The sequence below is a fragment of the Lolium rigidum genome, chromosome 5 (genome assembly GCF_022539505.1).
Source record: "Lolium rigidum isolate FL_2022 chromosome 5, APGP_CSIRO_Lrig_0.1, whole genome shotgun sequence".
NCBI classification, from domain to species: Eukaryota; Viridiplantae; Streptophyta; class Magnoliopsida; order Poales; family Poaceae; genus Lolium; species Lolium rigidum.
In genome coordinates this window covers 4,522,518-4,548,536 of record NC_061512.1, presented here as the reverse complement: position 1 = coordinate 4,548,536, position 26,019 = coordinate 4,522,518, and the positions used below count along the sequence as shown (strand labels likewise).

At 45.1% G+C, this 26,019-nt stretch overlaps 1 long non-coding RNA gene across 1 annotated transcript; it reads right to left on the bottom strand.

Annotated features, from left to right (window-relative positions):
* Positions 1 to 579: 579 nt before the first annotated feature.
* On the bottom strand, positions 580 to 2,962 carry LOC124658414. Its single transcript, XR_006989177.1, has 3 exons — positions 2,763 to 2,962; positions 2,318 to 2,672; positions 580 to 745 (listed from the first exon to the last, which is right to left on the bottom strand). It is a non-coding gene; the product is annotated as an uncharacterized LOC124658414 (long non-coding RNA).
* Between the last annotated feature and the right edge of the window lie 23,057 nt (positions 2,963 to 26,019).

Sequence of the window (26,019 nt, the reverse complement as noted above, 5' to 3'; positions counted from 1 at the left end):
TAACAGCACCAAAGTAAATTAAGGAAATGAATAGTGCTCAGCGCCAAATCTAATTACGTTGTCCAAATGGTTTGGTCGATCGATTGAACCTAGCTAGCTACTTCAACTATAGATAGCTAGCTGGCTAGATGGTATAATTTCTATTTATTTATCACCGAAGTGCTTTCAAAGTGCATGCATACATCAAAATATCAGAATTTTCTTCAAGACATGACAGTATTTTTTAGGTTAATTAATCAATGTATTTTCTAGTTTTATTACTAATAAAGAGCTCAAAATTTTGCCATGACCTTTCAACATTTCAGGGCATTCAGATCATATTACCCAAAATGAATAATATGAGTGCACACTCACAGCTTACATTCAAGCGTACAAGTCTGACGAAAAACAGTGAAGAGGCACTAAGACCTAATATTATTACAGGCAAATGAAACAGCTACAAGACTACTATAACTTTCTAGTCTGGATTAATCGACTACTTGCAAATGCATTTCCCTTGCTCAATGTTCTTTCCCACCAACGCCACCGTTGGTGGCCAAGTTGGCTACGGGTGTCAACGTACACAGCAACAGGTTGATCTCTACATGTGAGGCTTCAGAACACACCATTTAGTAATCAGACCAATATTTCACGATCATTGTTTTTCATCCAAACATTAACAAGATGATGGATTGATATGTTGAAACTTCAACAACGGCCAACTAAAACTGTTGGCATTTCTTTTCTTCGTGCAGAGACTTTGTACCTGGTTCAAATCGGAGACACAAAATAAAGTGTTATATAAATTCCAACAAAATAGCAGGTTTACTATGAAACATACATCAAGATGCAAGCATATAAGTGTTATATAGATGCACAGTACCTCACAAGCTATAAGAAGCCGAGTCGGGTTCAGAACACAACTACTAATCAGAACCAAATGGTGCAATCGGAGCAGACCCCAAAAAACCACTTTTTTTTATAATAATGCCAAATACTGATACAGAAGTGGTCAAGCAAGAGGACTAACCCATGGGCATATACAACAAACTGAAAACAAAAACTACAACAAAGTACATTATATATTATCATTTCTTTTTCGATAAAGGTAAGAGAGATGTGCCTTTGTCCAATGATCCTCTGCATACCTACACTGAATTATTATCGAAATGCAACAAGAAAACTTAAGTTGGTCAGTTAAGCAAGGGTTGATTTTTGGAGTGTATCAATCAGACTACTGAATAACATATACTAAATGACCTACTGAATAATGGACCTTTACTAGATAGGTCTAGAAAACAATGCCCAGAAACATCCAATAGACAAGGTTCCTACTTGGCACACGACACTAACTGAGCTCATTCAAGATGGTAGCAAATGCTGGAAGCAAGCAAGAAACATGCTGAACATATTCTAGAGATGATTAAATATCACAACTGGAATGCCTACGTGTAGATCTTTACTGATTTTCAAGGCATTTAATTAAACAAAATAGTGGGACTTTATGTGTAACTAGCTTCCAGATGATCATCTAAAATAATTTTAGTCATACTTTGGCATGTACCCGGTTTAATCACACTAGCAACAAAGCAAAAGGAGGCTACTCCTCAAAACAAGGCCTTCATTAGGATGAATCTGTCTACTCAAGCTACTGCACATCTCATCAATGAATCAAAACTGAAACTAGTGTTCACCTAGCGTAGCTGGAATGCAGTTGTATTACACCTTAAATTATCACTGACTATGCTAGCTAGGTAGTTGAAAGTCCATTCACTGACTATCCAAACCTTAAATATGCATCTCTGCCATAATGGTTAACAAAACACTAGTGGAAACATAAAAATACAGCAATTTCCATTGCTGGTCAGTGGCTTCAAAATTTGCCAGATAACACATAACGAAGGACCACGGTGCCGAGCAACATGGAGCCTCGATTCGTTGCAACAAACATATATAATGAGGGAAGTATAAAAGATGAAATATTTATTATCAATTAAACAACCCTATAATAAAAACAGTTCATAGCAACAGAACTATGTGAATGCATCCTACAATAAATAACAGCAACATCACATCTCATGCATATCACTTCAGAAGGTCACACTTGCATTAAACCTCAAACTATCACTACTTGCTATGCTAGCTAGTTAGTAGAAAATCCAGCCACAGACTATCGAAACCTTGAATATGCATATCAAATCTGAAAGCAGCAATTCTTATTGCTACTCGAGTGGCTTTATGATGTATCAGACAACACATACCCAAGAACCAAGGTACCCAAGCACCATGGAACGATAGTAAACATACATTCATTCATGAGAAAAGGCGATTATCCCACCTAAGTAGGCCTTATGCTCTGATAAAACCTGCGCCAACTGTCCACTCCATCACCGATGGACCCCCTCCACCCCAGGTCCAGCGAGAAGGATTGGCCATACGACTCGTACCTGTGAAACAATCATGGGGACAAAAAGCATATCAATGTAGTAATTTCTCACCGACGTCTCATAATACACGACAAACCTAGAGATCAATGTACTCTACCTAGCAGTTGGCAGCTCACCAGGACAATGTGAATAATCTGCAGGGCCTCCCGATGATCCTCTGCCTGCCTTGCAGCTATGTACTGCTCGATACGGTGAATATCGGACCTCGCAGCGAACCTGATCACCACTTTGAAAGTACTATCATGCCTACATCATATTAGTAATTAACAGTCAGAAATGCCAACACAGTAATATATCCTTAGGAATAGAAAACTGTGCTGATGAGAAAGGACAGACCCGTCTGTACCGGAACATCATCTCCGTCGAGAAAGGTGATATGAAACTCGTTGAACGGTAAACAGCAGCAGCCTGGACGTGTACGCGCTCTTCCTGCCATTATAAGTTGGGATCTGACCTCCGAGGTAGGAGGCCTTGTGCAGCCTTGCCAGCTCCTCATCACAACGCGGTCAGCTACCCGCGAGTCGGTCTCCGGTGTAATCACAACCTGCAAGGAAGCCATACAGCCAGATCAAGAACTCTGAGAAGCTTAAGACATGTAGCAAGAGAAGTATGATGTCACTAGCTTATTCATTCCCCTGTATCCATGAACAACAAATTCTCACGTAGCTACCTTTCTTCTTCTTCATGCATCTATTCCCAATGAATTTCAACTAGGTTAAACTACAAAATTCGAAACTATGTAGACTAATGCTGTCTAATTAAGCCGCAACTGCTAACAGTGTTATGCATCCAAATTAACAGAGGTTTGTAATGGAGGCCTAAATGCTAACTAGCAAAGAAAAAGATTTGACCTTTAGATGTTGTGGTCGACAAGGTCCTGAATGGTAGCGTCGAGGTCACGACGGTGGTCAACGACTCCCACCAGCCTTGAGATCTGATGCGACCACAACATCCTACAAAGCCGGCCGTCGGGTACATTAGCTGGTCATCATCGTGTCCGTCAGAGGGGAGCTGGAGCAGCAGGCCACCCTCCCTGCCGCGGCAGCGCACTTGGAGGAACTGGTTCTCTCCCTTCTCCCTTAAGCACCTCCTCCGATATGCTTTGAACCTGAAAATATACAAGTTTTCAATTCATAAACAAGGAACAAGTTTGAGCACATCCATTTTCTATACACCCACTGTCTATGTAAGATTATGTGAGAAAATATTCAAGGACTCCAATTCTATACCATATACTTCAATCCCATTAAACATGTCTTAGCTTTGTCAGAATTTGGATGTATATAGTCATTATTGTTTGACTAGGTACATCCAAATTTTGACAAATCTAAGACATGTTTCATGAAAGAGGGAGTACATGCAAATAATAAAAAAGGAATGCTAATTCAGTGCTCTATTGGTTTTAGATTGTTCTATCTAATTATCCATACCAAGCATAATGCGGTTTCCAGCATGCTAAGAGCAAGAGCAATTCCATCGAGACAACAAATACACATATAATATAACTAGATAAACACAAGAACAACGGGTAGTAGGTAAACACATATCCCATGCTCCAGAAGTGTACATTGTTATTACACCTATAAGTCAAAAAAGCATGGAATGAGCTACGAAACAAACACTATTAATACTGTATTTCCAGATCAAACATTCATCATGGTCATTAGATTATGAAATGTCGTACTTTTCTGTGGACAAGCAAATTAAATAGCACCATAATCTTCAATGCAAGAAAAAAATATATAACACAATAATGGCTTTACAAAAACAATGGACTAACGTGCATATCAGATGGGCACGTGCGCACAATTGCAAGTCAGATACAAATCCACCATACAAAGGGTTTTCATTCCTAGCGATATCAGGATTTTTTATCGTATTATCACTTGAGAGGAGACTACAATGCATGCAAATAGAATTCGCTGCTTGAACCAAACCTATTTGTCCTGTGAGCTATATATGAGCACCAAAATAAAATAAAGCAAGCAATTCTCATGGCACAACCCTAAATCTGGAACCATTAGTAATGGAAAAGGGGTCCTCGCCTGCATGTCAAGCGGGCCCGGTAGGTGAGCTGCTCTTGACGGAGACCTCGTAGCCGATCGGCAGCCACTGGAGCACACTTGTGGATGTCTCGGATGATATGTTGGCCAACACGCTTCCTCCTTTAACCTGAAAATTCACAGGTTTTCAGTACTGTGGATACATACGCAACAAACAAAGTGAGCACATCCATCTTCCTATACACCCTCTGCCTATGCACACAATAGATGTACATCTGTACATGGATGCTTTGCAGTGCATACACGTTCAGTCGAAGAATGAAAAACAATTTTTAGCAAGAATACATGGAGGAAGCTGGCAGCAGCGTGTCGGAGTGGTGGCCGGCAGCATGCCGGAGTTCCTGCGAGCTTCTATGTCTTCGCTCCTCCCACGGCCAGCTGTCTCACCACCTTGCTTGAGCACGAGGACCGTGGACCTCCACGGCCTCTCTTGCACCTGGCCCTGGCTCGCTCGTTGTAGCTCGGTCATAGACAGGCACGTGGCACCCATCATCGCCGTCACCACCGTCGATACCTGCGATAAGAGATAGTTTATGTATCTTATACAGAAAACAACATGTGATGCAGTTTGTCTTGGTGTGATTTGCCATAAAACAGAGCCAAAATGAACATGGCATGGTAAGGATCTTAAATAACACCAGTAAGACAAATAGAATTGTCACATGCCACAATCATGAGTGTGTTTCCAACCATGAATGGAGTTTGAGCCAACCTAGAAGCAAACAAAAACGTACAAATCACTAGAAGTAGGTTAAGAATTCACATAGTTTGCAGATTGTGGGAATGCAGTATGCCATTCTGGTTATACATGGAGCTTATGACCATGAGCAATAATTCTGACACTGAAAAATGCAAGAATACAATGGAACTGAGTTTCTGATCTGTACAAATGATTTATTCATCTGTGCCAACAGCAGAAGAAATTTAATAAACCTAGGAGAAAAGGCAAACCAATGGAAAGTTGTCATCCATGTAATAAACTTCCAGATCCATGAACAACTAAAAATATAAATAATTAAAAAAGGTATGGGAGGAGATCCATGAATCCATGAAGAGAAATCCAACACATAAGTAAAACCTATCCACATATCAAGATCCATGAATGTGACTACATGAGCAAAGGACCCACCCTTGCATGCTTCAGCCGTTTCCCTTTGTATCTACAACACAACACTTCATCTCAGGTTGACCGCATTGCACAACCATATTTAAATGAGCTTCAGAAACAAAAGTTAACTTGGGAAGAATAACACAACCCACTAACTAAAGTCTGAAAATGCAGTCCATGCATGGCATAAGAAACAAAACAAGCGGTTGTTGCTGCTTGTCAAGGTCTCAAGGATAATAGATAAGACGAGCATGCATACACTAAGAGTAGCGACGCGGGACCTTGGAGCAGAACCGTGATGGTGTGATCCCTTCGACAGCGACATACCTGGAGTCGCACTTGTTGTCCATTTTCCTACACAAGACAAGAGAATTTAAGGGCACTGCAACCTCAAAGATTCCAACTTGATTGACCAGAATGTTGGATTTGAGCTAAACTAACTAGGACGATGGGAGATGAGACTGCAACTCAACTTACAAAGCTCATCCAAGTGTTTGGGGTTGTTTTTGGTGAATAAGCCGGGGGTGAAGACGAAGGGCTCATCAATGAGCGCAGCGTTAGGCCATGGCGGCGACGGTGAAGCCTTCCTCCAGCCAGAATGTCAGGTGGCGGTACATGACCCTGCAGACTAGCTCTTCAAACCTGATGCGGCCAACATTATACACCATTTGCACCCTCAGATACCAATGGCATATATCTTTACTACGACCAGATGAATGGCAGACGGTCAATACCCTTCATGGTGGGAACTTCTTGTTCATGCGCCTTCTCTGTAGGTCTCCCAGCTTCACCACCTCATGATCTTTCACATCAACCTTAACTGCATTTTCAGCAAGCATACAAGTGGAGCTTAACTAATGGAAATGGCAATTGTTTTGCGATCTCACTAACACCAAACAGCGCTGAAGACTGTTATAGTTCTACATAACTCGATTTGATTGATATGATTCAGTAGCATATTGGATACATTGAGCAATTAGCAGCAGCATTGCAATCATAGAAAAAGAAATTAAATGAGTTGATTCATTCTGTAGCAAACAAAGGATATAAAGTAACATCATGATCTACATCTTTTCTATGATGTGATTATTAGCATCCACATTCATTCGAAATTTAAAAAGCCAAACAATTCTAGAGGAAACATTCATATCAAGACTCTTAATTAAAATCTGAGCTTGTAAAATTCGCGAAACTAGCTCATTAAACAATACAAGGTAACAAATTACATAATTCAACGAACTATGAAAAGTTAGCTGATTTTTTAAGCAACTTAAGAAAACCATGTCATTAATAACACAGAAAGATTCTGACAGTGCAATTAAGCATTAGTAAGCAGATGCACATTTACAAGTTGAATGCATTGCCAAATATATTTCTTCTTCTCAAAACTGTACTGAAACTATCAAATGCCACAACATCAACTCAAATACTAGAGGGTTATCAGAGAACAATGTAAAATCCCACATTGAAATACTGGTATGCACATTCTCATGACAGAAGTATATTTGCAAAGGGAACTATGTACTAGGACCTTAGTTATAGAGTTACCACAAGGAGAATAGTATATACGTTCTTTAATTGGACGCACAATAAATAAGAATAGGAAAATAATAAACAAAAGGACAACATTAAAATGTTCAACAAAGACAAAAATGCTACTCCCTCCGATACATAATAAGTGTGAGTGATTTTGTACTGATTAAGTACAGAATCCGTAGAAAATCTTGGGCACTTTTCTTTTTTGATCGAAGGGAGCCCTTAAAAGATTACAGTTGAAACTAAATCAAAGCAGGGAGAGCTTACGTGTTCTTGATAGTAACTGCTTCCTCCATTTGCTCTCCTTTAACCATTCAGTAGCTGCAAGGAAAATAGTAGAATCAAGCATTAACTTTATCACTGATACAGATAGCAATACATCTTAGGAAAACAGAAGCACTATGCATCAGAAAAATGAGCACAAACTGCCTCGGCCCAATTGTCACACTATCAACTATCAGCAATAATGTCGATACATTTTTGTTTTGGGGCATGGTGTACAAGAAACCGGTTGTTCCACAGTAACAAACGGACCTACATTAATATTATACCAAATAAGAGCGACTAAAAGAGCTGGTACACTTAAATCTAATGAAAAGGTCAACACATTATGACTACATTCAGTTTACTGTGACCCAGCAATGGAAGAGAGGTTCTAGGTGAAGACAATAGCTCGAAGAGTAGCTATTATGTTGGCTAGTTCCTTTCTCAAAAGAAAAGAAAAACAAATAAAGCTATATATGTAAACTATATCAGAAGAAAAAGATTATCTGGAATGCATGCCACATAGTTTACTACAACTATATATTTTTCACATGGTCATGGCCATGCATGGTTTGACAAGATGTATATAGTGCTCAACACGAGTTTTGGCGATCTACTGCTTCTCAAAAAGAAAAGAAACCAATCACCTTAGATTATAAATTTAGCCATTACCATGTAACCTAAAAAAAGATTGCATGGCCATGACCATAATCTGTTTCGTAAATGAAAGGAATCAACAACCCTAATGCTGGACAAATAAAGATCGACCTAATTTCTCATATTGACAAGAAGACCTTGCTACTGCTACCAGCCACAAAGTTGATTTGCAACCTAATTATGAGCACAACAGAACAGGGGGAAAAAGAGACCGTTTGATGGGCGTCTCCCTCAAGGTCGAGATGGGACTTCACAAGCATGGCCAGGTTGCCCCCCTCCTCCGCTTCAGCGTCGTCATCGTTCGCTTCCACCACCAGCTCCATCCGCTCCAAGCATAGCATCGCGGACTCAGAACAATCTCAGCGAGATCCGGGCTAAGCTGCTAGGGAGGAGGCATGGGATACGGCTGTCCTCGATCTGCGAATGTAGAAGTCGCAACATTATGAGCACATTCAGTTCACCGTGTTCCAACGACGGAAGTAAGATTTTCCGTACATACAGTAGCTAATGACAAAGACTAGCTACTGTGCCTGCTAGTTCCTCTCTCAGAAGAAAAAACATATAAAGCTACATATATAACTATATAAGAAGAAGCAAAACTTTATCCAGAATTCATACCACATAGTTACACCAAAAATATATATTTTTCCATGGTCATGGCCATGGATGGTTTGGCAAGTTGTACAACCTGCCCAAGACGAATTTTGGAGATCTAGTGCTTCTCAAAAAGAAAGAGAAACGAATCATCTTAGATTATAAATCTGGCCATTACTAAGTAACCTGGAAAAAAATTGCACGCGTTAATTCATTGATAGCTTAGTTGCATCACGAGTTTATGCATTATCACCATCCAGAAATGCACAAAAGAAACCATTGGCATCTTGGTAGGCAGTACTAGTATGTATGAGTATGTACAACTGAATTGACAACTAACTCTACTCTGCTCTGAGCTCGCAAAACTTGTGTGTGGAGATGGATGGTGAGCTGGTCAGCATTTAGTATGTCCGACTGAATTTACTGCTAACTCTACTCCGCTCTGAGCTTGCACAGTTTGTGTGTGGAGATGGATCGTGAGCTCGTCACCAATTTGGATCGCCTGCTACTGCTAGTCATTTGGTGGCTGTCCAGCAATATTAAAGAAGAATATACGTGTTACCATTATAGGTTATCTACCTACGCCATGTGTGCCTCAAATACATGTATACCATAGAGGACATCAGATTAGCAACCAGAATCTGGTTACTAGATCAGTCATGGGACACCACGGTAGAGCACAACAGAGCAGGGGGAAAGTACAACCTTTTGAGGGGCTCAACCATGTCTCCCTCAGCTCGAGTTGGGACTGGACGATCTACTCGTCGTGGCCAGGCCATCCCCCTCCTCCCCTTGTGCGTGGTACACTCCTAGCTCCACTCTCCATATGCCCTTTTCCCCCCATCCGCATCGTGGCCGTCCTCCTGGTCGATACGCCGAATCAGAGCACAAAAGAATGACGCGGGCGTGAGCATAGCAGCAATCTAAACTACGTGGAGCAGGAGGAGGAAGAGGATGGACTGACCGAGGAGATGTCGACGCGGGGTCCAATGCTACTCATAAACCATTTCCGTAATTTCGCTCTTTCCTTAACAGCTCCAATCAAATCAAATCAAATCAAATCAAATCAAAGAGTGGATTAATAATGTGTTAATTACTGTTTTCCTGATTGACTGCTTCCCTTTTTTTACCAGATTGACCATTTCATGATTATTAATGTTTCCAATTCTTTAATTACTCCTACTACTCCATTGAGAGAATTGATTTAATTACGGGACGCGGGTAATTAACATGGAGAGCAAAACCGGATGCTTCAATTACGGGAGAGGAACGAGATACTAGGAGAACTATCTCCTCCGGTTCAATATATAAGGGAGAGATAATTATGGCCATTAATCCACAATCTAACATCAATCCACTGTTTTTGTTGTCGCATACAATAACACCAATCGTTCATAAGTGAGACCATAAGCTCTTCGTGTCACCATGTCCAAGAACACCCTCGCCTAGGGCGACTCGGGCGGAACCCTTGGTCGCTGCCGCCTCCAACCCTACCCTCCTCCCCGTCCTCCTTTCCACCGTCACCGGCGCACGTGCCTGGGCAAAAACCGAGTTTGTTGGCGGCGGTGGGCCTCACCTCATGCGTCACGCGCGAAGGACCTCAAGATTTGTGGGGCCGCCTTCCATGGCCGGTGGCAGGGCTGGTCCGGAAGCTGTCTGTCGGGATCTTGGGGGCGGTGGCGGTGGCCTCGGGTAGGTGATCTGCAATGCATCGCCCCAGGTTGTGGAAGCCCCACGGCGGTGACTTGTGGCAGTCGGGCGACGGGCGGCGATGTAGCTAGCAGGGGGCTAACCCTGATGGATGTCTAGTCAGATCCATTGGCGGAGCGGCCGAGCATGACGGTGGGTGGTGTGCCCTAGCGCCCTACCCCTGGGTGGTGTTCCCTAGAGCCCTCGCCTTGGGTGGAACCTATCTCTTTTAGCGGTTAGGTTTTGCTCAGGGGGTGGGAGTTGGTTGTGGTGGCTTCATCGATGAGTCAGTGGCTCTTTGGTGGCCTCCTTCTCTGCCGAAGATGGTCGGCATGATGTTCTGGTTGTGAGGGATGGCGCATCCGCCGGGGAAACCCGTGCTCCGACTCTGGTGTAGGCGGCAATGGGGGTGCGCTTGCCCCGTTCACTTGTTGAAGATGTCGCCATTGTGGTCTGCTCCCACTCCACTCGTGTTGCTTCCAAGGTAAACCCTTCATCCAGGTATCCCAGGTTGGCCAATGGCGGCCCAGCTAGCATCGCTCTCCCTCATGAGCGCATTGTTTTGGGAAGCAGCTGCCGGACGGTGGTGCTAGGAGGACTAACGAGGGCTATGCAGAGCTCTACCCTGAAGATGGACCAATGGATGATGGAGGTGACGAATTCTTAAGCGAGAGCATGAGGCCGGATGCTCACGGGAGGTCTACTACACAATACATGTGCTTCTGACTCGACGATGCCCTTGGTGATTTTTAGCTGATGGGGCACTTTGTTACTGTTTTTAGGGCATAGGCCCTAGCGACATGTTTCTTCACCTATTATCGGGTTTGTAGGTGTTATATGGTGGATTCTAGTTTTAGATATATGCCTTCGACATATCTCTGTTTATTTTCAATAACATATAAATACAAGTTATATACATCCCTTTGATGCAGAGATCGGGCTCCATTCCCCATGTATAAAATAATACAGTAATATTTTATCATCTAACTTCCGAACGGTTGCTACTAATCATTATATGTATATGTATGCTACTTTTTAAAAATATTAATTCCGAAAAATACTACTTTCGAACATATTAATTTGGAAAATAGCTTTTGAATTTCAAAAAAAATATTCATAATTTTATGAAATAAAAACATTTTATTTCACAAGATATTTTTAAAAAACTAATTAAAAATACTTTTGGAATTAGCCAAAGTCGATCGTGGCCTTTGCACACCTCCATCCATCTACCAACAAGATTCCTAGCTATAATCTATAGTATGTACAAAAACCAAGAAAAAAACGATGACAAGTTAGACCAGGTACTAGATAAAAGAATAGATCTCGAATCGGTCTAATCGATGATATTGGTATACTTAACTTGCATGGTCCGAACACTAGTACAAAACCGACTATTAGAGACGGGCCCTAGAGCCCGTTTAACATAAAAACAAATCAAACCAGCTCTCATTAATATCCTAAATCGGTCAAATATTTCCTTTCTAACTCAAAAAAAATTGAGAGATTTTTTAAAAAAACAATCGCTTTCGATGAGTGTTTACCTTAGCAAAACCGGATGCTTCAATTACGGGACAGAAACGAGATATTAGGAGAAATATCCCCTCCGGTTCAATATAAGGGAGACATAATTATGGTCATTAATCCATAATATTATGTCATTCCACTGTTTTTGTTGTCGCATGCAATAACACCAATCGTTCAAGAGTGAGACCATAAGCTCTTCGTGTCACCATGTCAAAGAACACCCTCGCCTAGGGCGACTCGGGCGGAACCCTAGGTTGCTGCCGCCTCCAACCCTACCCTCCTCCCCGTCCTCCTTTCCACCGTCACTAGCGCGTGTCTGGGCAAAAATTGGGGATGTTGGCGGCGCTGGGCCTCCCCTTACGCATCACGCACGCGGAGGACGACAAGATCTGTGGTGTCGTCTTCTATGGCTGGTGGCGGGGCTGGTCCGGAAGCGGCCTGTCGGGATCTTAGGGGCGGTGGCAGTGCCCCGGGTAGGCGGTCTGCAACGCATCGCACCAGGTTGTGGCAGCCCCACGGCGGTGGCTTGTGGCAGTCGGGCGACGGCCCACGAAGTAGCTGGCGGGGGTAACCCTGATTGCTACCGAGTTGGATCCCTTGGCGGAGCGGCCTAGCATGGCGATGGATTGCGCACCCTAGCGCCCTCTCCCTAGGTGGCACCTATCTCTGTCAGCGGTTAGGTTTTGCTCAGGTGGTGGGAGTTGGTGGTGGCGGCTTCATCGATGAGTCAGTGGCTCTGTGGTGGCCTCCTTCTCCGCCGAAGATGGTCGGCCTGATGTTCCGGTTGTGATGGATGGCGCATCCACCGGTGAAACCCGTGCATCGTGCACGTGTTGAAGACATCGTCATTGCGGTCTGCTCCCACTCCACTCGAGTTGTTTCCAAGGGAAACCCTAGATCCGGGTATCCCATGTCGGGCAATGGCGGCGCATCTGACGTCGCTCTCCCTCGTGAGGGAATTGTATTGTGGAGCAGCTGTCGGATGGTGCTGCTAGGAGGTTTACCTGGGGCAATGTAGAGCTTTACCCTGAAGATGGGCCAATGGCTGCTAGGAGCTTTACCGAGGGCTATTTCATAAAATACTTTTAAAAACTAATTTAAAAATATTTTTAGAATTTGCGCCTTGGCACGGCTCATTAGTGCTTCTCTCTCCACCGACTCATTTGAGTGGAGGATAGATGCCCAGTTCGCGTTTATACGGGTTCTGTTAGAGATGTTCTAAGCCATCCAACACATGCTACTGCATGCACACCTCCATCCATCTACCCTACCTATCTATAATCCATTGTATCTACTACCTCCAAGAAGAAAAAGATGGCAAGTTAGACCAGGTACAACATAAAATAGATCGATCTCGGAAGCCTAATAGATGACATCGGTGTACTTAACATGCATGCTCCGAGCACTGGTACAAAACCGACTATTGGAGACGGGGCCTCTCATTTCCTTACTTCTTCGTTCTTTCGAATTCATTCACTTCGACGGCTGGCGCTACGCTAGCTTTGCATGATTAGCTCCGACAGAACAGGTACTGCATTTCCTTAGTTGGATCCGCTCTTTCTCTCTCGTGCAGTTGTTGCTTCCGGCTATTTATTCAGTCGTCAATCAGCATTGATCCGGAGTCAGTCTCTCTCTTTTTGCCCGTCCTTCTCTATCTATGAAATTCCTAATTAAGGTAGTTCGCAACAAAGTTCAAACCGCTTCTCAATAATATCCTGAATTGGTCAAACATTTCCTTCCGACTCTAAAAAAATATGAGAGACAGGTTAAAAAAACAATCTCTTTCAATGAGTGTCTACCTTAGCAAGTGATAAATATGGTGCGACTCTACTAAAAGCCCGAATGGCCGCACCTCACGTGTTTTCTCTCTTATTCCTTCTATGTCCAGAACTCCACTTCCTCAATCCACTTTTCGTGAGCCCTTCCTATCTCGCAGATATCATATCCCAGCTCGCCTCCTCCGATCCACCACCTTCCCTCCCTCTGCTACTCAGGTTGGATGAGCAGCACGCAAAGCACGGTGGTGGAAGAGATACTAGCAGCGCCGCTGCCACTCCTTCTGCGTCCTAGAGCCGGGGACAAAAATAAGTCCGGGTACACCTTCTGCACGAGCGCCGCCATGCCCGTGACATGGGTCGTGGCCATGGACGTGGGGATGCAAATTGTAATCTTTTTTGTTGGTTATGTTTCTATGACCTATTATATGACACAAAAAGGAAAGTTACACTTAATCACCACGGCGGAGGAATAGCTAGGGGTAGGCGTTGTGGGGCCATGGGATAGGGAAACACATGAAATCACGCGAGGAAGTGTCAAAAAACCATTCCCCTTTGCATTGCTAGTGGTATCGGTGTAAAAGGCCCATTTCTTTTGCCAACTTAAAAGACAAGCTGTCCTCACCCCAACTTCTTCCATAAGCCACCCGACTTCTTACATGTCTAATTTAGAAGCTCCAAGTAATAAGCCGAATGGATTTATACGAGAAGCTGGGAGGGGACAACTTATTTTTCTAAGCTGACAAAAGAACTGGACCCAAGGGTGGTGTAAAGATTAAAATTCAATACATGGATTTGAAGTGGCTCTTACTTGTCAAATAGGATTGTCTCGTATAAATAATATGAACCTGAAGTGCAAAACAAGAACTTGGCATAATTTTGTGTTGGTCATGTTTCTATGATCTATTATAACAAAAAAAATGAAGCCACATTTAATCACTTCTTCTAACAAATAGATAGGTGATGCATCTAAAATGTACATGAACTTTGTAGTTTATTACCACATATTCCTTCATATTCGCATCTCATATAAGGTTATATCAATGTGTTATATTGTTTTTTTGGGATTTTCCAATGATTACCTTTATTTTGGTTATAACTCTACAAAACAAGAATCTCCCGTTTTTTGTACTTTTTTACTTTCAGGGACCTATACGGAGTCAAATGGACCTAGGATTTTTCAAGGATCAATATTTTACGAAGACGAAGACTGATGATATGAAACTTTGAAATCATGCAAACGGAGCTCGGAAGGCAGAAAGCCTATGGGTGGCGCGGCCCACACCCAAGCAACGCCACCTAGGTGTTCCATCTCCTTAAGCATCTCCAGTCGTTCATCAAGAGCCCCAGATGATGTTCTTGACCTAAAATGCATATATAAAGGGTCCCCGACGCTCGTGCAGAACACACCGAGGCAAAGATCGAAAACACCAAAATAGAGAGTTTGTTGGGCCCCGTCGGAGGAAGATATATTAGAGGATTAACTGCTGCCGGAATCGCCTCCGGCCGCCTCTCCTCCTTCGCTAACGCCTCCTCATCAATCTCCATGATGAGATGGGAGTATTCCACCCCCATGGACAATGGGTTTGTGGTGGTAACTTGATCCATTCTCTCTATGTATGGTCATGGTTGAAGTCCATTATTTCGTGCCTTGTATGATTATGGATCTATCTATGTAATTCCTATGGTGGATATTATGGTGTATGATTATACTTGCTATGCATTTACGGTTGTGTTGGAATATTTATGGATTGTCATACTTCGGAGATGCTTCTATGATACATGTTATGGTTTCTATTTACAATGCCTTGTTTACCTTTGTCATGAGGTGCTTGACATCACCAAGTGTAGGTAGATGGGATAGATGTGATCCTTGACATAACAAATAAATCATTCCATCCATGTCTAAAGTGTTTACCATATAGTAGTATGATGTATGTAGGTACTGGATGGTCGAGTGATAGACGGCATATGCATTGAGTGGCATGTCAATGGAGCACCACATCCTTTATTTGGGGGTAAAAATCTAGGGAGGAGTATGATGTGTGGTGTGACAATAACCAACATTGTCCTTACGAGGGTGATAACAACAACACAAAGGAGTACTTCTTTCAACTATATGTTTTAGGACATGTAGCCATCATAAACATTACCACTACACATAACTATTGCATGTATCTTTTTATTATCTATAACATGATCACCCCCATAAATTGAGAGAGAGGATTGAGTGAACCCATGAACCCATGTCCGTAAATTCTATACTAGAAAACCTGTGTCTTGTCCTCTTGAGTTGAAAGAGGATTAAGACACTTTGCATTACTATTTTATTACACTTATTTTTCTTTAATCAAACCAACTTCCATTACTCCCTAAAGTTGACTAGTGCATAATCAACTAAAACTTGTGACATTGTAGTTGTAGGGAATATTAACTTTTCCTTCTTGCCCCGCAGATTGATACCCTACTTTAACATTGAGAGATGCTACAATGATCCCCTCCCTTGGGGGTTATCAATATGCGATAGACGTTGCGGTGCCACAGGATAGAGACATGCATGAAATCGCGCAGAGAAGGGTCAAAAACCATTCCCAATTTGCATAAGGTCCTAATATATGTATATAAACGTGATGTAAAGAGTAAAGTCAGCATAAAATTTGGAGTTGTTTCACAAACAGAACTATCTCGTAGGAGATTCTAGACAACAACAAAACTCTCACTACGAGGTGACTGACCAAGCTTTTGTAATAATTTGGCCTACTTTTGGCTTAAGTCATGTTTTTCGGAAAAGTCTCCCCTTTTGCACGAGGTCCTAATATGCATATATAAAGGTGGTATAATAAAGGAAAACCCGAATGACACATGACATTATAGGTAATAGCTATCATTTTATGCAGAAAATTTTATGCGCGACATCGAAATGACATATAAAATGATAAGTGATAGCCACCTTCCAGTCCATATTAACAGTTAGCTAGGACTTATGAGTCGCGAGTGTTCTTGGAGACAGACTACAGATGTAGTGAGTGGCTCATGTATTTGGCCACTAGTAGCTAGTATTTTAGTTTGTGCCACAATTCATTTTCTTGTGAGAACATAGAGTCCAAGTATATCTAGTCAATGCATGCATGCACTCTTCTCTTCCTCTTCTTCTACCAGACGTGTGTGTGAATTCCACATTTGCACCAACAATGGTTCATGCAATCATAGTTAATGATTTTGTATCCCGACGTGAGCCTTTACTAAAATCTAACGTCATCATATATAGTTCATGCATTCTTCTCTTCCTCTTCTTCTACCAGGCGGTCAATGCATGTCAGCGCGTCTACCTCGCATGGGCCCCACTTATTTCCTTATCTCACCCCTTCTTCCTCGTGCAACCCTCTCTCTCCCCGTAGAAATCTCTCCTCTGACTACGGCACGACGTCCTCTCCTTATTTCACAAAACTGTACTTGCCGGTAGCAGTGTGCTTCAGCGTCTCCTCTCAGCCCTCCTCCATGAACCAAGCCAGAGTCATGACCTCGCTGGAAGCGGCGCTCGACGCGGTAGCGGTGGCGCCAACGGAGGTGAGGGGCATAACTTATGGATGGGGGTGCTGGCCGCCGTCGTCAGGGACAGGAGCGGCGGTCGGAGTTTAGAGGGATGGCTGGGGTGGCGTAGGATCGACGGTGGGGAGATTAGAGCAGAGCGGGGGTGGTGAGGCGCAACGGCAACGCGGTTGCCACATGCAGAGAGGCTGGCAGTTCAATCGGAGGCATATCCATGTCTACAACTCTACATGTCTAGTCTAGAACTAGAGTAGGCATGCACAATAATACAGTATTATTTTTCCATATAAAAAAGAGAAGTTATAGCCGAATTTTGGTTTTGGCGCCTAAAGTTGTTGGATTTGGGCCCAAGCAGTGGACGAACATTTGGGCTGGCGATCGTGTTGGGCCCCTTCGTTGTTCATTCTTCCCAGTCCCAGGATCCCACCGACGGGCACCATCTCCTCCCCATCCCGCCGCCGCCGGCTGATTCCAGTGAGTCCTTGACCCGCCGACCACCGCCCCCTCTCTCGATTCTATCCCGCCACAAACCCCCGCCTTGTCTCCCACGTCCAATACGGCCTTCCCTCCCGCGTCAGATCGAGAGGGCCGGGGTGAGCGAACCCATGGTGGTGGCTTTCGGCGACGTCAGTGAAAGGGGGCCGGCGGGAGGGGCGCTCGAGATCGCAAGTACTGATTTACTTTGACGGTATCTTGATCCTCAGCTAGATCTAGCACGATTGCAGATTGAACCATTGTTTCTGATTCCTCACTCGAACTGGCAACCTGCAGGTGTCGGTGAAGGAGGGCTTTCGTAGTTCGTGCAGTTGCTGAAACAAACTGTTTCGATCCAGTCTCTGATTCACAGCCAACAAATCAAGAACCATGCAAGGTTTCTTCTCTTTTCCTTGCTCAATAGTGGCAAGATAATAAATATAGTCGAGTGTGAATTGTGCTTTGTTGATTCTGCTAAGCAATGTGCTCTGTTTGAGTTGGTGCGTGCGAAATCCCAATTTAGAAATGGCTACTGGATTTACTACAGTTTGCGTGGATTTGATCTTATCTTGCAGTTTGAAATTTAATTACTTATTTATAGACATTGATGTAAAAATAATCTGGACTATGTATGTAATTTAGCCACGAAGCTCATTTTGCTTTGCAGATATCAGGTTGTATTCTAAGTCTGTAGCTAAAGTGCTAGCTGAATCCATTGGCTGTGCAGTGGCCATCTAGAGCTGTGGCTAAAGTGTGATCCGGCCATGGAGCCTTCGATGATGATGCTGGTTTAGGTTCAGTTTTGGAAGTTGTGTAAATATGACTTGGTCATGGTTGATCAAGTTCCTGGTTCCGTTAACTTAAGCTCCAAAATGCTCACTGTATGTGTGAGTATCAAAGAAAGACTTTGGATAGTGTCTGCTTAGTTGCAATAGCCGTGTGGTTTTAGTCCAAGATGTAGCTAGTGTCTGAATTGTGTTATCTGCATGCAGGTTATGCTTTGTCCGATGCAAGGGAGGGCTTGATGCGGCTCCTGCCGATTCGAGCCCCTTCTCCAGGTCGTTGCTGCTGCTGCTGCAATGTTTTATATAATGTGCTGTTTCAAGTCTTTGTCGAAAATTCTCTCAGGTGATTCCCTGGGTTCCCCTTTGATGCCCCGTGTACGGCCATCGCCGTTGGACTTTTAGGAATTTTTAGTGCTTTGCTGGCACTGGAATGTGTCGGTGAAGGTGTAGTTGATCTTGTCAAAATTTAACATACTAGTTGAATTGGATTGTGTGTTTGAATAGAGCGTCATGTATGCACATTTACTGTTATTTGAATTGTGATCTGGATGTCCAAAAAAGGGCAAATGTCTTTGCGATTTTTTTAACACTATCGCTAATTGAACTTCCGTTGATTAATTAGCTTAAGTCGTAGCTGCTGTGAATTGGAAGTATTTGTCTGCCGCTGGTAATAGTGTCAGGTTCTAGCGCTTGAATAATTTAATTATCTTGATGGTAGCCATTAAATTACTTGTAGTGGGCCCCTACAATTTATTTGACCAAGTTGGCAGTTGCAATTTGCTGCCACTGCTATTGTAACTATTTCTTGATATTTCATTGGCATGCCTGTAAACATGTGATTGCTGGCACACTAAATAAGCGTGCACATTCTATTTGCAGGACGGAGATGCCGGTGCTGGAGCTGGCCACATGAGGTAGCGGTGGTAGCCTTGTTCCTCTGTCTTGGTAGTTTAGGTGAGCATTACATTTGTCTTGTCTAAATGGACAGCGCAGTTGGGCCATGTAGAGCCACGGCTAAAGTGTGATCTGGCTATGGAGCCGTCGATGACAAAGATGGTTTCGGTTCAGTTTTGGCAGTTGTGTAGGTCATGGGAAACCAAGTTTTGTGGTTCCTTTAACTTGAGCTCCAAAGTGCTCAGCGGATGTACCTTGCATTTGTACATTATAGATAAGTGCTCACTGGTGATGTATGGGCGAGTCGATCAAGAAACGACTTTAGATTGTGTCTGTCTATAGTTGGGGTGGCCGTGTGGTTTTAGTCACATGGGTAGTAGTGCCCGAATCTCCTGATGCCGATTCGAGCGGCGCCGCCATCCACGGGGTGGGGTGGTGCTGCTGCTGGTGCAGTGTTTATATATATATAGTAACAAGCCCGGAGGGTCGTAATGGAGCGTGTAATCGTTTCCTTTGCATGTGTGCAAGTGGTGGTTCTTTAATTGACGAAGTTGAATCTAGAATGTCTCTAGAGCTGCGTGGTTTAGTTGAATCTAGAATGTCTAACACTGGCCGCTCGATGGTTATTTTTACAAGCAGAAAAGAAAACAGCGTGACGTATTATGCGCGTTTGTTTGTACGTGACTTAGCTTTGTTCTGTACTAGGCGAGAAAGCCAAGAGAAGATGGAAATGAAGTGGAGTTAGGGTTAAAAACGGAACGGAAACGGATAGAAATATGTCTTTATCGTTTTTATTTCCACCTATCTTGCCGGAATCGAAAACCCGGAAACGAATATGGAAGACAGCTCATACACAGGTGCGACAGGTCGTCCATTGGCTTCGCGCGCAATACCTTTTATTCGCCGAGTCTCGTCAGGAAGCTCCTGAAGCTCTTATACCTGTGCTGTCAGCTGTCGTAGATCAAGTGATCGAGCTTCGAGCGCGCGCGTCAGCCAAGCCAATGTACCACCTGTGCATGCCACGACTGTCTCGACCTGTCCACCACAAAATACATTTGCAGTCTCTGTAACGCAAGGATGGATTCAAAACCGCTGAAACCACCCAGCTCCTACGCTCGCATTACCCAATTAATTTGGCTTCCTTTTACTACTCCCTACCGTATCATCATCATTTTCTTTGCAGACGGGGCAGAGTAGGTGCAGGAAGGTAGATACAGATGATATAGATATGCCCAGGTGAAGACCAAATGTAAAGGAGACCAAATGCTCGACCTCCACAAATATTGCTATGCTGTAACATTGCACAAGTCAAATCCCAAAAAAGAACTGAAATAGGCACAAATCCATAATTAAACCACAGAAATGGATACAGCATCGCTTAGTACCAGGACCATGTTACACAGCTACCAAAACTATACCTAAACCAGCATCGTCCTCATCTCCTCGATGGCACTTCAGCCGTGCCTATAGATGCCAACTCTATATCACAGCAGGGGGATACCCACCTAAACCACCGCTACCAGCTCCGCTTCTCAGTCCTGCAAATAGAATGAGCATGCTTAATTACTGCTAGCAATCACGTCTTCACAGGCATGCCAATGAAATATCAAGAAGTATCTTCCGGTTCAAAGGCGGGATTAAACCAGAAACTCACCTAAACTTCGCTGCCTATCTTCCGCATACAACTTCTGGTTCCACCAGGTGGAGACAATCAGCCTCCGCTTCTGGTTCCACCAGCTGAAGGTGCAAGTGCTCATCTCCACCATTCAGAAAACGGCACGTCAACCTGTTCACAGTCAAGGATATCGTGTAGGATAAGCTCGTGGAGCCATGAAAATACTCAACTACCACACAATACCATGCAAGGCACAAATCTTTGATCTTGTATACGCCAAACCAAATCAAGGACAATCAGTGGCAAGAAAGCATATAAGGACATTTCAGTCTAATGTCTCTGATTCTAAACTCACAGATGCAGCTTCGCATGCGCTGGAGGTGGATGGAGATGTCTGGAGAGGATAAACCATGGGTAGGTCTCAACTTCAAGATCAACAACGAAGCAGAGGAGATGTTGCAAGCTTGTGTCAAGTGTGAAGTGGGCAATGGGCAACGGTTTCGCTTCTGGACGGATCGATGGCTCGGAGGACGCAACATTCAACAGATGGCGCCGAATCTGATGCAGTTTGTTCGTCATGGCACCCGCACCATGACTGTGGCGGAGGCTCTAAGCGATGACAAGTGGATTGTAAAGATTAGAGGAGCCCTCACAGTACCAGCAATTGTGGAATTTGTGGAGCTCTGGGACACAATCAGAGGGGTTCAGCTCACGGAGGAGAGTGACAAAACAACTTGGAAGCTCACAGCCTCTGGCACCTACACCACCAAGTCAGCCTACCTTGCCTTCTTCTCTGGCAGGACAAAGGGCGCTGGCTGCCACCGAACTTTGGTCAGCCGGTGCTCCGTTGAAACATAAATTACATGTATGGTTTGCAATGAAGAATCGCCTCTGGACGGCGGATAGGCTGGAACGTAGAGGGTTGGATCACCCGGAGGAATGCGCGCTTTGTTGCCAGGAGCAGGAGACATGCAATCACATTATGGTGCAATGTTCGTTCTCGCGGCAAATCTGGTATACCTTACTACTGGAATACAGGCTGCATCGCTTTACCCCGGATATCCATGCTGAGTTTGCAACCTGGTGGACTTCTTTGTCTGAGGCTTTGCCAAGAAGCAAGAAAAAAGAGATCAATGCCCTTGTAATCCTTGTAGTTCGCTCCATTTGGCTGGAAAGAAATAGTAGAGTCTTTGATAGGTTTGCTACCTTGCCGATGGAAGTCTGTTGGAAACTTAGAGTAGAGTTTGCTCAATGGAAAAGAGCAAAACTGTGTGGAGATGTGGGCACTGGCGAGGAGTAGCGCGTGAGTCTCAGTGGAGGTGTTGGAGCTCGATCGCCTGTGATCCGAGTTCCGGTGGAGTTTCTTGTACTTAAAGCCTCTTTCTATCTTAACATGAAAGACACGCAATTCTCGTGCGTGTTCTTGAAAAAAAAAAAAACTTCTTCAATTACTTTACTCGTTGCTGACTAGTTACACTCAACAACTAATTCTTGACCGACACACGAGCGTCAAGCATGTGCAGTTGGCAGCAAATTAACCCATCATATTCATGGATTTTCTAATTACAGCGTTCGTGAACTGGACATGTACCTACTCGTATGTCACAGGCTCGCAGCTACACTACAGAGGAGACTCGCTGGTCGCTAGCAGTATACTGATCAGTTTCTCTAACCGATCCAGCTCCTAGACCGGCGTAGCCTATCGACAGTCCACGGAGGCGCTGGGCTCGCCGGCGGCAGGGACGTCGTCGAGATCGGAGTCATCCTCCTCGGTGATGGTGTCGAGGCAGCCCGCGGCGGCCCGGCGGAGGCGGAGGCGTTGCAGGCGCAGGACGCGGAGGGTATCCGTGGACGCCAGCTCGTCGGCGGCGGCGGCGAAGGAGCAGCAGAGGGCGCAGGATAGAGAGGCCATGGGTATGCAACAGAGCCTAGTTCCTCTGGTCGATCGGTGGTGCTTGTGGTTGCTCTTGTGCGGCGGTGGTGGTGGTGGAAGTCCGGCGGAGGTATCGTTCTATATATAGGCCGGCCGGTGCGGCGAGCTCCCTTGAGCACGTACGCATCCGGTGATCGATCTGGCGCCGCGCGCGTAGGTAGTTTCTTGGTAGTCGGGTTAGCTTCCCTTTCCATGTCACATGCCAGTCACTTTCCCTCATAGCGATCGTGCCACGTACGTACACCACTCATATGCACGTGGCCTAACAAGCGTGACACGTTTGGTTATACGCACGAGCAGAACGTGATCCTGGTTTGTCTATACGTAACCCATCCGAGTGAGGCTCACTTGTTTTCGCCTAGTAGCTACAGCGTTGGTTGCCGTCGAATCAAATCAAATCAAATCTTGGACGACCTTTATTGTTCCATGGCAGACGAACTACACGTACGTCGTGATCCATATGGGTCGGCCGGCCGGAACTAATTAATTACGTGGAAATTATTCGAACCAAATCATCATGGAGAACTTGTAATGTACTACTATCTCTGTTTTAAAATAAAGGGTCGTAGTCTTTTTTTTTTTGCACTACAGGAATGACTCGCTACGCCGACGGTTGGAAACCCTCGGCGTAGCCATATTGGAACTTCGGCGTAGGCTACACCGAGGGCAGCTCTCGGCATAGTTCCTCGGGAAAGATCCACCTCGATAAAGCCATGTGGGCTGTCGGCGTAGAACCGGCCCTCGGCATAGCTGTGATATGTTGACGGTGGCCGTCGGCGCAGGCCACGCCGTTCCGTTCGTTAATTTCAAATTTGTTGAAAAATATTTTTTTCAATTTTTTTTGATGTCTCAATGTATCATTTTAATTCTAACTACATTTAATCTTAGGTAAAGTACCTCTCATAGTCAAACTAACCGAAGTAGAGACTTTGGTCTTTCGGTTGTTCCTCGGTGTGTAGCTGAATGCCTCAATAATAGTCTACTCTCATAATGATACTTCATCTTTCAGATTAGCGTGTACTCTAGCTTTGTAAGCGTCCTATCGTTCTAGGCTACTCACACCTCACAGGAACAAAATGATTTTGGACACTAGCTTCCCGGCAAAAATGAAACAGGAACAATCATAAACGAAAAAACAAAAGATCAAAGTCACGCAGTGTATACAAAAGGCAGCAATTTTCTCATCGCAACTGAAATAGAGCCCATATGCGTGTGCTTACTCTCACTGCGGCCCACACAGCCCAACCCATATAACTTCGGGAGCAAATATAGCAAACTGGCTGGCGCCTTCTTATTTCCCGCCTTCCTCCAACCTCCTGTTACCTCGATCTCCTTCCGATTCCGACTCCTCCTCCTACCTCGATCTATATAGCAGTGGGCCTCTCCTGATGATTTCGTAGATCCTGCGACAGATCGAGGCAAAGTCCACCCACCGGAGGGACACAAGACAAGCGCGCCAAGGCGATGCCTAAGCGGCGGCGGCAGGGTTGCCGCTGCAACTGCGGCGGCAAGAGGCCGCGCAAGCACCTCTACGTCGTCCTGGATGACTGGGATAAGGGGTTCAGCGTCCACAAGGTCGACGCCCTGAGCATGTTCGACTCTGACTCCGACGACGACAGAGGCGGAGGGCTGAAGCGCCTCCCGGACCCTCCGGCGGTGCGCATAACCGAGGCTGAGCATTCCCCCACGCTCTTCGCCGGCATTGGAAGCTGCATCTTCGTCGCGAACAAGAGACAGTACTCGGCCGAGGCCAGCGGCGCCCTCGTCTACGACACGGAGACGGCCGCCATGTCCGTGGGCCCTCGCCTCCCGGAGATCCCCTGCTGCGTATTCGTCGCCGCCGCCGCAGCCGGCGGTGACGGCAAGACGAAGAAGCCGAAGAGAGAAAAGGAGAAGACGCTGTACACGCTGGCAACCATAAACCACGGAGACAGATCACAGCACCCGAGCGGGCACCTGCTCGGCGTGTCCGTCCACGCGCTGTCGGCGCCGTCCCCGGCCGCCTCCGCCGAGTGGTCCTGGGAGACCGTCCCCGCGCCACTGGCCCCGTTCGACGGCAACGAGGAGAATGTGATCGCGTACGCGGTGCACCCGGACGGGCGCACCATATTCCTCTCCACGAGAGACAGGACGTCGTGGCACGGCGGAGGCACCTACTCCTTCGACACCGAGCGCCGCGCGTGGAGGTCGCACGGGGACTGGAAGCTGCCTTTCACACAAGAGGGCTACTTCGAAAGGGAGCTGGACGCGTGGGTCGGGATCGACGACGACGGCTACGTCTGCGCCTGCCAGGTCGCCGCCACCGACTCCGACAGCGACGGCGCCACCGCGGCGCCGGAGTGGAAGAAGACGGGGCAGAAGCTGTTCCGCAAGGGGGACCCGGAGCGGTACTTGCGAGCAACGCTCACCTACATGGGCAACAACGAGTTCTGCCTCGTCGAGAATGTGATACGCGAGGACGTGAGCCTCAATCGCGCCTACGGCGACGGCCATGGCTGCGCGCTCCATGTCACCGTGTTTGGCCTCAAGTACAGCCGTGAGGGAGAGCTGCAGGCGACGCTTCGCCGCACCACCAGCTCGTATGCGGTCTGCAAGTATACGCTTTTCTCTCATGTATCATTCTGGATGTAGGATCACGCGCGCGCTTGGCCTCATCATAGTATTCCGGTCTATAATTCATTGATCTCCGGTACGTTTTTTTTTAATGAAAACTGCAGGACTCTGCGAGATATATTAATCAAAAATCACAGATAAAAGATAAATTATAAAATCCGCGGTTCATCTACCCAAATACACGGGAGTGAAATCGTCTCTCTCGATAAACTCACAACAAAAAAAAATTGAGGATTGAACGTAAATGTTGTCCAACAAAGCCGCAACTACAATCAACGGGAAATCTCATGATTGAAGCGTTTCTATGACGTGCACAGGCAGTCTAAGTGAATATTATCCGGGAACACCCAATATCATTAGTAAGGGCTAAAACTCATCTAATAGCACGAGCTTTCAGGGTGTTTTCATCTATGGCATAATGAACTGGATCATTGCAAGCTGCGATGAAGCTTTATTTATTGTCCCAAAGCACCGCTCCAACTTCACCTATTTTCTGGTTTAAAACTTGATCCACATT